At 51.3% G+C, this 12,624-nt stretch overlaps 1 long non-coding RNA gene across 3 annotated transcripts; it reads right to left on the reverse strand.

Moving 5' to 3' along the window:
• Window positions 1–349: 349 nt before the first annotated feature.
• On the reverse strand, window positions 350–12,624 carry LOC103903767. Of its 3 annotated transcripts, XR_002086274.1 has the most exons (6): window positions 12,553–12,624; window positions 12,245–12,308; window positions 3,908–3,949; window positions 1,484–1,706; window positions 788–872; window positions 350–527 (listed from the first exon to the last, which is right to left on the reverse strand). It is a non-coding gene; the product is annotated as an uncharacterized LOC103903767 (long non-coding RNA). The 3 variants fall into 3 exon arrangements; XR_657865.1 differs by lacking the exon at window positions 3,908–3,949; XR_657866.1 differs by lacking the exon at window positions 3,908–3,949 and having other exon boundaries at window positions 12,245–12,311.

Consider the following 12,624-nt stretch of genomic DNA (forward strand, 5'->3'; position numbering starts at 1 on the left):
ATAAGCAAAACTTTGTCATAAAAATGCCTGGATAGCTCTTGAGTCCTCTTGGATCTGAGTGCAGAGAGGAGACAGATGTTCTGATGCTCTGCTGTATTAGCTGTTGGTCCAAAATTTGTGCCTGGACCTGATTAAACTGAAATCCTTCTCTTATATCTTCTCTGAAGTATTCCATCTATGGTAATATGAATGCACTAGACAAATGAGTCCAAAGAAGAAAAATCTTCCCCATTCTGACATTTCTGGACTAGGAATAATTACCTACAGGAAAAACTTCAGTCCTTATTCTAAGTCCCATATCTTCCATCCCCCCCACTGGGGTTGCTTGTAAGTGAGAGCAAACACAAAAGCCAGAACAAAGGGAGAAATTTAATTACTTTGTTTTGAGAATTTTGTTTGGAAAAATAAAACAGAAAGGAGTTCCTTTGTTAGCAAAGGCTGCAGCTTCTTTTGTGAGCAGCTTCCATGTGGTCGTTGGTTGCACATGAGTAAGTGATTATCCTGTTTCAAGTAACATCCAGGAAACTCTGAAAAAGCACCAGACATAACGACATTGCAATATCTTAACAAATCAAATTTCTAACCCCTGCTGTCAGAGTTACAGTATTGCTGGGACTGCAATACAAAATAAGGGCAGAGCTATAAAGATCCCCCTTTAGGGGAAATAAGTAACTTCTGCTAATGTTTAACTCCATGGGCTGCTGTTGCACCAACAGCTCTGGGCAGAGACTGCTCCATTTCAGCAACCTCTGCTCCACTAACACGAGATGGTACGATAGAAACCCACCCAGCAGAAACCACAGTGATATCGGCAAGAGCAACACTGGAACACGGTGTGGCCAAGGATTCCAGGCCTCCAGAGAAAACAACGCCTAACAGAAACAAAATGTAAGAACAAGCCGAAGGACAGCAGACAGTGCCAAAAACCTCCCATTTTGACTGAGAAAGGATCAGGCTGTGTCACAAGACCCACCCTAACCTTTGCCTTTCCAGCGTGCCGGGAGTGATGGCCCTGGGAGGAAGCAGAAGGGATAGTGCTGCTGGCACCCTGCACCCCTGCGTGGCTCTCATGGCTGCCCTACCCAGATAATGAGTTATTTAGGCCATGCCAGCAAGCTGTATAGTGTTCACTCCAGTGCCTAACACACAGCAAAACATCTTGCCTGCCATCTGCCAGCACGCCTGCCCACTTTGGTCTCCCTGCTGAAACACTTGGCTTTCCACTGGTCTGACAACCCGTGACCTCGGCAGGTCTGTGGAGGGTTGCGAAGGAATCTTTCTTGCACTTTGCCAGCATCATCACACATTTCTCCTTACTATAATGCATCATCTTGAAGAGCTTTTTGGACTCACAGAAACAACAGTCTCTAACACCCCTCCACTGGGCTGGCCGTGCTCCTCCTCATACAGCCCAGTAAGCAGTCTGCATTATTCACAGTGAGAATTACTTTTGGCCCATGTTCAAGCTCATGTTCAGAGTTACCTGCAAGTCCTATCCAGCAGCTCCACCAGTCACTTTACAGCCTGGACTGATGCTCAGGGTTATCCCTCACTCACCCCTGTGCACCAGGCACCCCTGGCACTTCTACTTGCTGGGCTTTGTGAGCATCCTGGTGGTCCAGTCCTCCCATTTAGAGAGGTCCCTCCGGACTAAGGCTCTGCTTTTCACTGTGTCCGCCACTCCCTCATAATGATTATTTCCAGCACTGTAAACAAAAAAAAAGTATGTAAGTATACATGTACATATACATGTATGCGTGTGTGTATATATAGACATATAAAATTCATGTTTTCTAGAACTTAATCTTTTGTCTGCAGACATGTATTGCTGCACTTCTTCTGTTCCCTGGCAAAGGAAGACTTTTATTAAAAGCCGTAAAAATAGAAACATCCAATCTAGAAAAGAGGAAAACAATGGGAGCCAGAGTTTTCTTCAGGGTCTTACCTGTAGACCCCTTGTGATGCTTATAATCATTTCCCTGACTAGTCAAACTTTGAATAGCAGGGTTTGTCCTGAGACATGATGCTGTTGGCAATTTAATTAAGCAATTGAAAAGCAACAAGGTTAATTATGTGAAATGGTTACCATAATAATTTTTCCAACATTTGCTATCATGCACCCTGAAGCCAACCTGTAACTGAGCAATGTTATCACTGGATGTATCCTAGGTGAGGTTTTTTTTGTTTCGTTATGTTTTCATTTTTACCCCACAAAGGTGTCCACAGAGTTTCTCCAGAGGAGGGATGGTTCCTTATCCAGATCTTTTTGTTGCATTCATAAAGGCTCCAGTAAAAGCACAGCAAACTGACACCTGAAGCTGAAACATGCCTTGAAAGAAGTCATACTCCTGTCACAGGAAAGCACAGCCAGCATAGGTATTTGTTGTGACATTTTTCTTGGTTCAGGCACGTGAACGAGAGCGCAGCACTGCCCTCAGAAGACAGCCGTGCATCTTGGTCGTGGAGAGGCCTTCCCCTATTCCTGGGGCAGAGTTTTGGAGCGTGGGGTGCTCCATCATGGTGCTATTCATGAGAGGAACGTCAGGATGAAGACAGTCCAAGCCCAGCTCTCCACACTCCCCATGACCACATGGGGCTGGGAGGGAGAAGAGGCTCCCTTTCACACACGTTATCACCACAGAGGTACAAAACTCTTCATTAAATGCCAGCAACAAGTCTCTGGGACCATCCTTGGATCCTCTGCCGAGTCCATGGCCTCTGTGCACTGGCGTGGTGCTGTGACCTGGCCAACAAGTCTGAAAGGCCCAAGGTGGCTAAGGGTCTGACATTGGGTGGCAACCTGCCCTTTTGGTATAAGCCAGGAGAAAGGTCTCCTGGGGTGGCAGTTAAAGGAAGAAAGCTTTGTGCAGCCTTCTCACCACAACAGTGCTCGAGCTACGGCAAATTAGTTCTCAACAAATTCTTGTTTAGAGGAACAAGAATGAAAGCCAAGCAAACTTGCAACGACAGCAGAATCACAGGAAAATTCAGGGACCTCCAAAGGCACCCAGCTCCAAACCGCTGCTCATAGCAAGAACAGCTTCAAGGACTTGTACAGCCAAGCTGGGAAATCTCAAAGGCCTCTAGGAGGTCTCCTTGCCTTGTAGTGTGAACATCAGACCCACAACCAGCACTCATTGCATGGTGTGCTTCTGCAGATACTCTCAGCATAGGTGGGTACTGTGGGTGTGTTTATTGCCACTGTTACAAGCACAGAATCTGCCACCCCAGCCAGCACAACTTGGATGGGCAGGGGGACAGGGCACCAGAGAGGGAGGAGGTCTCCATCCTTGCGGGGGTTCCTAGGCATGGCTGCACAAAGCCACAGCTGTCCTGACCTCGTGCTGAGGAGAGACCTGCTGTGCGCTGGGGTTGGAGACCTTCAGGGGGCCCTGCTCACTCCTGTGCTGCTGGCTCCTGTATGACCCTGCACGTCACCCTGGGCTCAGCCCTGTCCCCCAGCCGGTCTGTGCATGGGGGTACATGAGGAGGTGTGTGCACACCGCACTGCCTGAGGTGCACTGGGAGCTGCCCCAGGTGTTCACCTCCACTACCCTAGGGCCATCTCCAGCCCCTGCCACCTCTGAGTTGAGCTGCTTTAGCACACTCAGACCTGATCTGAATGGGGGGGATGAACTGGAGACCCTCAGAGGCTCCACCACCAGCACTGCTGAGGGTCCGAAACCATATGGGTGAGGTAAGTTGGTCATAAACAACAGTGGCTGAAGGTGCTTTACTAAGTTACTCAATGAAGCAGAAAATGTGGTCTGTGGTACATAACTAAAATTAAATCACTAAGCAATGCCTACAGCTTCTCTTGTTGCAACAAATAAAAGAAAATCCTGCTTAGGTGCAAATACCCGCTAAATCTGTCTTTGTTATGAGACACGGGTGCAAGCTGACCCACCTTGGCAGCTGTGGTGTTCCCGTCTTGGCTTTCTTGGGTATTCTGCAGGTACGGAAGACAACTCAGAGACAGCTTTGCTTTTTCTGAATGTCAAGTAGCTGGCTTTTCTCCCTTTGCCAGGAGGAGCTGGACTTCCCTCCACTCAACTTGAGGTCCTGGCTATAAAAACAGTAAGGGGAGGGTCCCAGAAGATATTTCCAAGACTCTCAAACTTTGACTTCAGCCCCTGTGAGGTGTGTGCTCCTCAGTGACAGGACACTTGGGGATCTCATCCAGCCACCCTGCTGCATGCTGATATTGCAGATATTAATTTAAAAAACCCAAAACACTTAATTGGAGGATTCTGCTTGTCTCCCAAGTGTGCCTTGTCCACTGTGAGGTTCGTTATGGCCAGGCTACACACAGAGCAGCAAGACGACACCAGCTCCCACGCTGCCATACCCTGCAAGCCCGGCAGCAGTACAGGCTGCTGGAGTGTCTCTCTGTCCCAGTGCCAGTCCCTCCCATCAACCCAGCCCTCCCTTGCCAGCTGGGGAAAAAGCCTGGAGAATTTTCCCCCTACTCAGCCTCCCGCACAGATGGGTGAGAGGAGTTGTGGTTGTCCTGCACCCACTTAATCTGGGAGAAAGCACCCTTCTCCAGCAGGATGCTGCCTGTTCAAAGGCACAGCAGCTGGTCCCCTGGACTGCACCCACCAAGAGACACCCAGAGGCAGAGACACAGCCAAACAAAGGGCAGGCAGCTCAGACATTTTGAGGCACCGAAAGTGCTTTTGTTTGGTGTGTCAGGGAAGAATGGCCTGAAGAGACAGCTCTTGCTCGTGCCACTGGTGCCTGAAACCCCAGCCACCTGGATGCTTTCCTTCCATGCCGCACAGGAAAGCGCGGTGGCCAGCTCGTAACATCAAACCCCAGCCCTCTGAGCCTGCAACCCGAGCGCAGATGAGCCTCGCTGCGCTGTCAAATGGTTTGTTTTGCTCCAGAGCCAAGCCTCAGTCATGGGCAAAGGCATTTCACACTGGTGACGGAGCAGCGAGACCACTGCTCCTGGGAGAGGAGACCGAGCGTCTTGCTGGTGCTGACAATCCCCAGGCAGGGACCGGGACTGGGGCTAACCCTGAAGAAAGGCTGCCACATGCCAAGCCACGAACACCATGCCCTGTCCCTTCCTTACCCCTGCTGCTCATGTTATCACATCTTGCCTCATTTGTAAAACCGTCCAAGAGCCCAGCCCAAGATTACGACTGAGAAATGTAACAGGCTGCAAGTTAAATATAATCAATCCTATTTAATGTCACCAAGGAATGTCATTATTTGTGATTAGTCTCCAGTTACACAGAAATTACTCTTCTCACAGTTCTCCCCCGCCTGCAGTCCTTAAAACTGAAAGGCAAATGTCTTGAATCAATTTTTGCCTGTGAATAACAGCCATTTCAGCCTAATTTCTAATTTCACTTCTAACCTTGAAGCAGTTTTGACATGAGTCACACATTAAAATTATTCCAACGGGCTGCAAGGTCCAGCTTCAGAAATAAATCTGTAACGTGGTCTCCTCCTCTAAGATGATATAGCCTAAGTATACCATGCCATGTTTTGCTTTCAGGAGGCCTCCTCTGCTCTGTATGCACTCAAATAAATGCCTGGCTGTCCTCATATCACAAGTCGTTTAGGATTTCAAAAGCCATGCATATAAGAAGCATAGCGGGCACCTCTGTGAAAACTGTGCAGGGGTGCCTGTGGCTGTATTGGTTTAATGCACCCCCATGCCCCTGCACTGCTGCATAGTTGCATGCATGGCTTCTCCAGGCACTCTGTGCTAATTGTATGTGGAAACACTACAAGGCTGGAACCCAAAGGGGTGCCTGTGTATTGGTTTAATGCACCCCCATGCCCCTGCACTGCTGCATAGTTGCATGCATGGCTTCTCCAGGCACTCTGTGCTAATTGTATGTGGAAACACTACAAGGCTGGAACCCAAAAGCTGTCCTCTATGGGAACTGCAGCAACTGTCTGGCCATCTACAAGTTGCGCTGGATCTCCCCATGCTCCTCAGCACCTGTTCCTCACTGCAAAGGGCAGAAAACTTCCTTGCACAACCCAGTGCTAGCATTATCTTCCCCGGCCTCTTCCTTCCAGCATCCTCCTTCCCCAACCAGCCTTAGGTCAGCTGCTCCTCGCAGCCTAGGGAAGGTGCCAGTGCTTCTGAGATGCCCAAGCCAGCAGTCAGAGGGCTGAGGTGAAGCCAGTGGCCAGTCTGAGAACGGCCCCTTTACACGCTGCTGCAGACCCCCTTTGGACCCCCAGGCACACGTGAGGAGCACCGGGTAAGCCGGAGACTCCCCATCACCGGCTGTTCACCCAAACCAGAGCTCAGGCCCCGCTGTGGCCAGATTCGGTCCTTGTCCCCACAGCAGTGGGGTAGGCTTGGTCCAAAAGAGGATGTGAAACCTCCAGCCCAAGGACTGCAGGTGGCCCACCACCAAACGTAGGTGCAGGAAATCTCTGACCACACTCGGGCTGTCCTTTCACCTCTCAAAAGGAGAAGTAAGAGTGGCTCCAGCTCTAACCACACTCCATGTGAGCCGCCTTTTGCAGCAAGGCCACCTTCCAGGGAAACAGCAGTTCCCACGGCTTGCCTTAGATGCCCGGCCAAGACAGGAGGAAACCCCAGGCAGCTCTTGGGACCCTTGCCGACCCACTGCACACTCATCTGGTGAAAAGGTGGGTTTCAACCCATATCAAGAAAAGCTGAGAAGAAGCCCATAGCTAATGTCAACTGTGGCAGCGGTCGCTATGTTTCGGGAGGAAGGCCTGCCACCCGGTGTGACCTCAAGAGGCTGGAGGAATGGGCCAGAAGCAAGCTCACAAAGTTCAGCACAGGAGAGGAGATCCTCCCTCACTACGTAGTGCTGCTGAAGACACTTCTCTGCACTGCGTCCAGTTCAGGGCTACCCAGTATAAGGAAGACACTGACAAACTGGAGGGAGTCCAGCAGTGACCACCAAGGTGGCGATGAGGCTGCAGCACAGGGTGTATGAATAGATGCTGAGGGAACTGGGCTTCCCCAGCCTGGAGAAGAGACAGCTGGGGGGTCCTCATAGGGGTCATCTGCTGCCTAAATGGTGGTTATGGAAAAAACTGAGCCAGACTCTTCTCAGAGGCAGACAAGGACAGGACATGGGGCAACGGGTACATGCTGCAAGATGGGACATTCCAGCTGGGCATGAGAAGATTCCTCCATGTGAGGGTGGTGCATCTCAGAGACCAGATCTCCATCCTTGGAGGTGCGCAGAACTCAACTTGACAAGGCTCAGCACAACCTGATCTAGCTTTGGACCGGGGAGTTGGACTACAGACCTCCAGAGATGCCTTCCTAACAAGACCTCCTGGTGTTTCTGTGTTACGGTGGAAGGGAGGGAATATGGCTGCCTTCCTTTGGGGCTTTCAGCTGCCCGCTGCTCTGAAACATCCCTAGTGCCCAGGACAGATCTGAGACACTATGTGCCTCTCCCTCATCATGCCTGGGCTGCTTTCCTCCTTGTGTGTTAATGCAGGAGGGAGGATGTTTGGTGTGGTTTCTCCATGGACTGGCAAAGGCTGCTGCAAGCTGTGTGTCCCAGCAGGCTTGCCTGGAGGTAAGGTCTGAAAACCCAAAGCTGAGCTGGAGCTGGTCCCACCGCACTGCGTGGTGCTGTGCACTTCCAGCCAGTCCAGGAAATAACACAGCTGCTGCAACTCAGAGCCCCCTAACATGCTTTTGGAGATCTTCTCTGCTACCTCTTCGAGGATTATTTCTGTGTGTGCACCCACGGTTTTACTGATGCAGAGCAGCGACTGAGCAGCCAGAGGAATGAGACAAGGGAGGAAAATGACTGCAGGCGTGTATTAAAGTATTCAGCCTGTCCAGCTGAGAGAGATTTCTGCCAAACGATTTTATAAGGAATGAGGCATTTTACAGGAAAAGCAGGGCCTCTCCTCTCATTTCCTTTCCCCTCTTCTCTATGAACTTCAAAGAAAAGAGGGGTCAAAACAGAGGCCAGGCAACTGGAACGGAGTTCCTGAGCCCTAAAGCCTAATTAGTCCAAGACACAGTTCATTGGCTACCTCTCAGAGACAGGCCTAAATTACCAATCCTCCCTGCTGTGCTGCCGAGGGTCGGATAAAGACAGAACGTGGTCCGCAGTTCACAGGGCCCCAGCAGTGCCAGGGCTCTCGGGGGGTCTCGGCCCAAGCCCCACTGGTGGCAGGGCTCTCCCAGTCCCCCAGGCTTCATGTGGCCACAGCTAAAACGCCCTCCCAGGACAGGGATCATCCCCACCTCCCTGGTGCCTTGTTCCAGGGCTGCTGGCGAAGGAGTTGTGCCAACTACAACCCCCCAGTGCCGTGTGGCTGTTGCCCCTCATTGCACCAGCTGAGGCTACCAAAAAGCCTTCAGCAATTTGCAGCTGCCTTTCCAGCAGTTTTAGGCTGATGTTAAACCCCCCTCCTGCCTCCCTTCAGCCAGGGTAGCCAAGCCCAGCTCCTGCCAGCTCTGCCTGCAGGCCATGTGCCCCACACCCCTTCCCGGCTTGCAGCTGTTTGCTGGCCTCTCTCCAGCTTCTCCGCATCCCTCCCCAGTGGATGCCCAGCAGGGGGGATAACAATGCCTCCTCGCATGGCCCGGCATGTGGTTTGCCTCACCAGCAACGAGAACCAAAGCTTGGTTTTACACAGGTTTAAGGACTCTCTGGAACCTCAGGCTGATTTCAAGTCACACATCTCTTCCTGCAAGACATGGGTCTTGGGGTGGGGTGTTTTTTTCGGGACCCATAAAAAATATTCTCAAGAACAGAGAGACAGAAATGACACAGGCTGTTCCCCTACGCAGCCTCTCTCAGGATGCTGGCCGCAGACGGGTGCATCTTATTTTGAGACTACAGCAAATGCACTTCGACGGAAGGACAGGGTCGGATAAGACAGAACGTGGTCCGCAGTTCACAGGGCCCCAGCAGTGCCAGGGCTCTCGGCCCAAGCCCCACTGGTGGCAGGGCTCTCCCAGTCCCCCAGGCTTCATGTGGCCACAGCTAAAACGCCCTCCCAGGACAGGGATCATCCCCACCTCCCTGGTGCCTTGTTCCAGGGCTGCTGGCGAAGGAGTTGTGCCAACTACAACCCCCCAGTGCCGTGTGGCTGTTGCCCCTCATTGCACCAGCTGAGGCTACCAAAAAGCCTTCAGCAATTTGCAGCTGCCTCTCCCAGTCCCCCAGGCTTCATGTGGCCACAGCTAAAACGCCCTCCCAGGACAGGGATCATCCCCACCTCCCTGGTGCCTTGTTCCAGGGCTGCTGGCGAAGGAGTTGTGCCAACTACAACCCCCCAGTGCCGTGTGGCTGTTGCCCCTCATTGCACCAGCTGAGGCTACCAAAAAGCCTTCAGCAATTTGCAGCTGCCTTTCCAGCAGTTTTAGGCTGATGTTAAACCCCCCTCCTGCCTCCCTTCAGCCAGGGTAGCCAAGCCCAGCTCCTGCCAGCTCTGCCTGCAGGCCATGTGCCCCACACCCCTTCCCGGCTTGCAGCTGTTTGCTGGCCTCTCTCCAGCTTCTCCGCATCCCTCCCCAGTGGATGCCCAGCAGGGGGGATAACAATGCCTCCTCGCATGGCCCGGCATGTGGTTTGCCTCACCAGCAACGAGAACCAAAGCTTGGTTTTACACAGGTTTAAGGACTCTCTGGAACCTCAGGCTGATTTCAAGTCACACATCTCTTCCTGCAAGACATGGGTCTTGGGGTGGGGTGTTTTTTTCGGGACCCATAAAAAATATTCTCAAGAACAGAGAGACAGAAATGACACAGGCTGTTCCCCTACGCAGCCTCTCTCAGGATGCTGGCCGCAGACGGGTGCATCTTATTTTGAGACTACAGCAAATGCACTTCGACGGAAGGACTCATTTCCGGCCTTGTGGTCTGAAAGCTGAGAAAAGCAAAACTCTACTGCAGGTCACTAGACTGTAATTCAGAGAGCAGAGAAAGGACATAATCGTCACCGTAAGCTTATGTGGCCTCCTGGTGCCATAGCAGAGCTCTGGAGCATAGGAAACTAAGTCTTGCAGCTTGTGAGGCAGCGGACAGTCGCACGTGAAGCCAGACACCTGTCTGGCAGGCAAAGTGAGGTCCTCACGGGGGTACAGCTACCCTAAGCTGCGGGCTGTGATTCTGCACCCCAACCGGTGCCTGGATCCCGCCCCCCAGCCACTACAGACGGGTGACCTGGTCAGCACGAGGCACGGCTCACTCCAGGCTTGGTGCTCAAGCTGCTCTCGCAGGGTAGCAAGAGAGCTGGAGGGATGCAGGAGGGGAGTGCAGAAAACTGACTACTTTAGAATTGGGAGAGATATGAAAATCAATTTTTCTAAATTATCTGCCAGGAAAAAAGGTAAAATTCTTCCCTTAAAAATTTTGATTCCAAGGCACTCGCTCAGTTCTCACTTAAAGAACGGGTCTGGGACTGATGAGGACTGGGTTTAACCCCCCGTTTTAGTGCAGATCATTTGTGCTGCCTAACTGCAGCAAGATTGTGTATCTCCCTTTGCATCCATTTCCCAGTGGAGCCCAAATATAAAATGGAAACCTTTCCTTCCCTTCTGTTAATGCTCTGCCAGAGTTGGCATCCTGCGAGCGTTGGCTGGAAGGACCTCTGGAGGTCTCCAGACGCAGGACTGCTGCCAGCACGAGATCAGGTTGGCCGTAGCTGTGTCTAGCCACAAAGCCAAAGTCTGCTTCTTGTGTGCTTGTGCAGCACTTGGTGCGTCAGGACCCTTTTCTCATATGAAGTTCATGGTGAGCTCTGACTCACCGCACAGGGAGGTTTAGCTGGGGTGTCCACCTCCCTCTGCAGCTATCAGGAAAGGAAGGCCAGATGGGCTATACACCACCAACATCCATCCAGTCTGTTAGTGCATTCCTGTGCCAGTTTCACCTTTCAGAAAAATGCCATCCTGAGGACTGTGACGGTTCAGGACCTGCCTGCCTGTTTGGCTTTTCCTGCTAGAGACCAGTAATACGAGAGGGAGGGCAGGCAGGAGAGCACCAGCTGAATTTACTGATGGATTGAGCCAGATTCCTATGTGCTGCAGCACAAAAATAGCTGCCATCTTTGGATGTTACAGCTTTGCTTTGTTACAGTCTGGATCAGACTTGTTTTCAAAACAACCTTCAACAGACATAAATACACCTGTCATTGAAAACAAATATGCCTGTAATGACTAACTGATACTTCCCGTCAGTAATCCCTGCACCTCTGTAATAGCAGTTAAAAAGAATGAGTAGGGATCATGGAGAGGAAACAACAGCATGCAAAATGTTAGCCGTGTGCCTCACTCACTATTTTTTCAACTTTATGCTATTGGATTACTTTCTTAAGCACTCTGGGGACAGAGACAGTGAAGAACAGCTTTCGTTGGCAAAGGCAGGCAGTTTCTCACACACGGCTCTATTTTCCATGGCTCATCCAGCAAATTGTAAGCTAAGCCTAAAAAAACAGCAAGGAACAAATCCATCCAAGAGAGGCCGAGTACAGTGGATTTCACATCCCTGTGTGCTCCAGTCTAGCACCAGTATCGGGCACTTACTGTGGGAGCAGGTGGGAAGCGCCCCACACTGGGGAGACACGAGCAGTAAGATCCTCGGTGCTGCCCAGAGAGTGAGGAGCTCCCTTTCCGGCAAGGCCACCTAAGCCTACATGCAGCCAGGAGGGACAGTCAGCTTTATTCGGCTTCTAGCATTAATCCGAGCTTCAAGACTTTTGGCCTCAGTCAGAGTCCAAGCAGCATGGATGGCCTGCCACAGCCACCCTTTGTGTGTTTAAAGGACAGTTGTCTCTCATGTCCCCCCTTGCCACTGGAGTGCTCTGCCTGGTACAGCAGCATTTTTCCAATTCTTAGTCCTGAATTAAAGCAGCCAAGATACGCCATTAATTTCCCTACTTCTTTATGCAGTGCCATTCTTTCACACATGACCACACCCTTGAAATGCAGAGCCCACACTGACTTCAGGCTTGCAAACAGCAAGTAAGATCCCTGGTTTGCTTCTGCAAACCTGCACGTGCAAAGAAGCAGGTGGCCAAGGAGCTGCTCCACATCATGCCAGGCATGACCTGCAGTCTGACATGTCTGTGTCACCGCAGGTAATCTTCTGAAATCCCGATGAGTGGAGGACAGTGGGCGGACTGCAGCTCTGTGGGAAAGCAGCTGGAAAACCTGAGTTCTGTATTCAAACTGTAAAGCACTCAAACAAGGCTTCTGCTAAAGGTGCAGATCATGCTTCTAAGACAACACTGAAAAGCCAACTTGCAGGTTAACTTACATCAGTGCTCTTGCCTTGATGTTACAGTTGCCGTGTCACTGAAGTTGCTGTTCTGTTTCAAGTGCTGCTATTTTGAGGGATAGGAAAAAAAACCAAAACCCCTTTCAGTTCCCAGACATGACAGCCACTCCTGGGAGAATATTGGTCCCAACCTTTTTGATGCTTTTTTCCTCACGTGCTCTCTCTCAGCCTTCCTGGCCAGGTCAGCACTGTACTAGGCTCATTAGTAATTCTGCTTCCATGAAGCCTGCGTTTGGCTTGAGCTACGTCACAGGCCTTGAGCCCAACATTCATTCCAGCTTACCTACCTGACGAGCAACAAGGAGGACAGGGAGGCTGCTGGGTCTCCCGGCACTGCCGTGGAGGGGCCCGCGGGCCCC

The sequence above is a fragment of the Aptenodytes forsteri genome, unplaced genomic scaffold (genome assembly GCF_000699145.1).
Source record: "Aptenodytes forsteri isolate BGI_AS27 unplaced genomic scaffold, ASM69914v1 Scaffold167, whole genome shotgun sequence".
NCBI lineage: Eukaryota > Metazoa > Chordata > Aves > Sphenisciformes > Spheniscidae > Aptenodytes > Aptenodytes forsteri.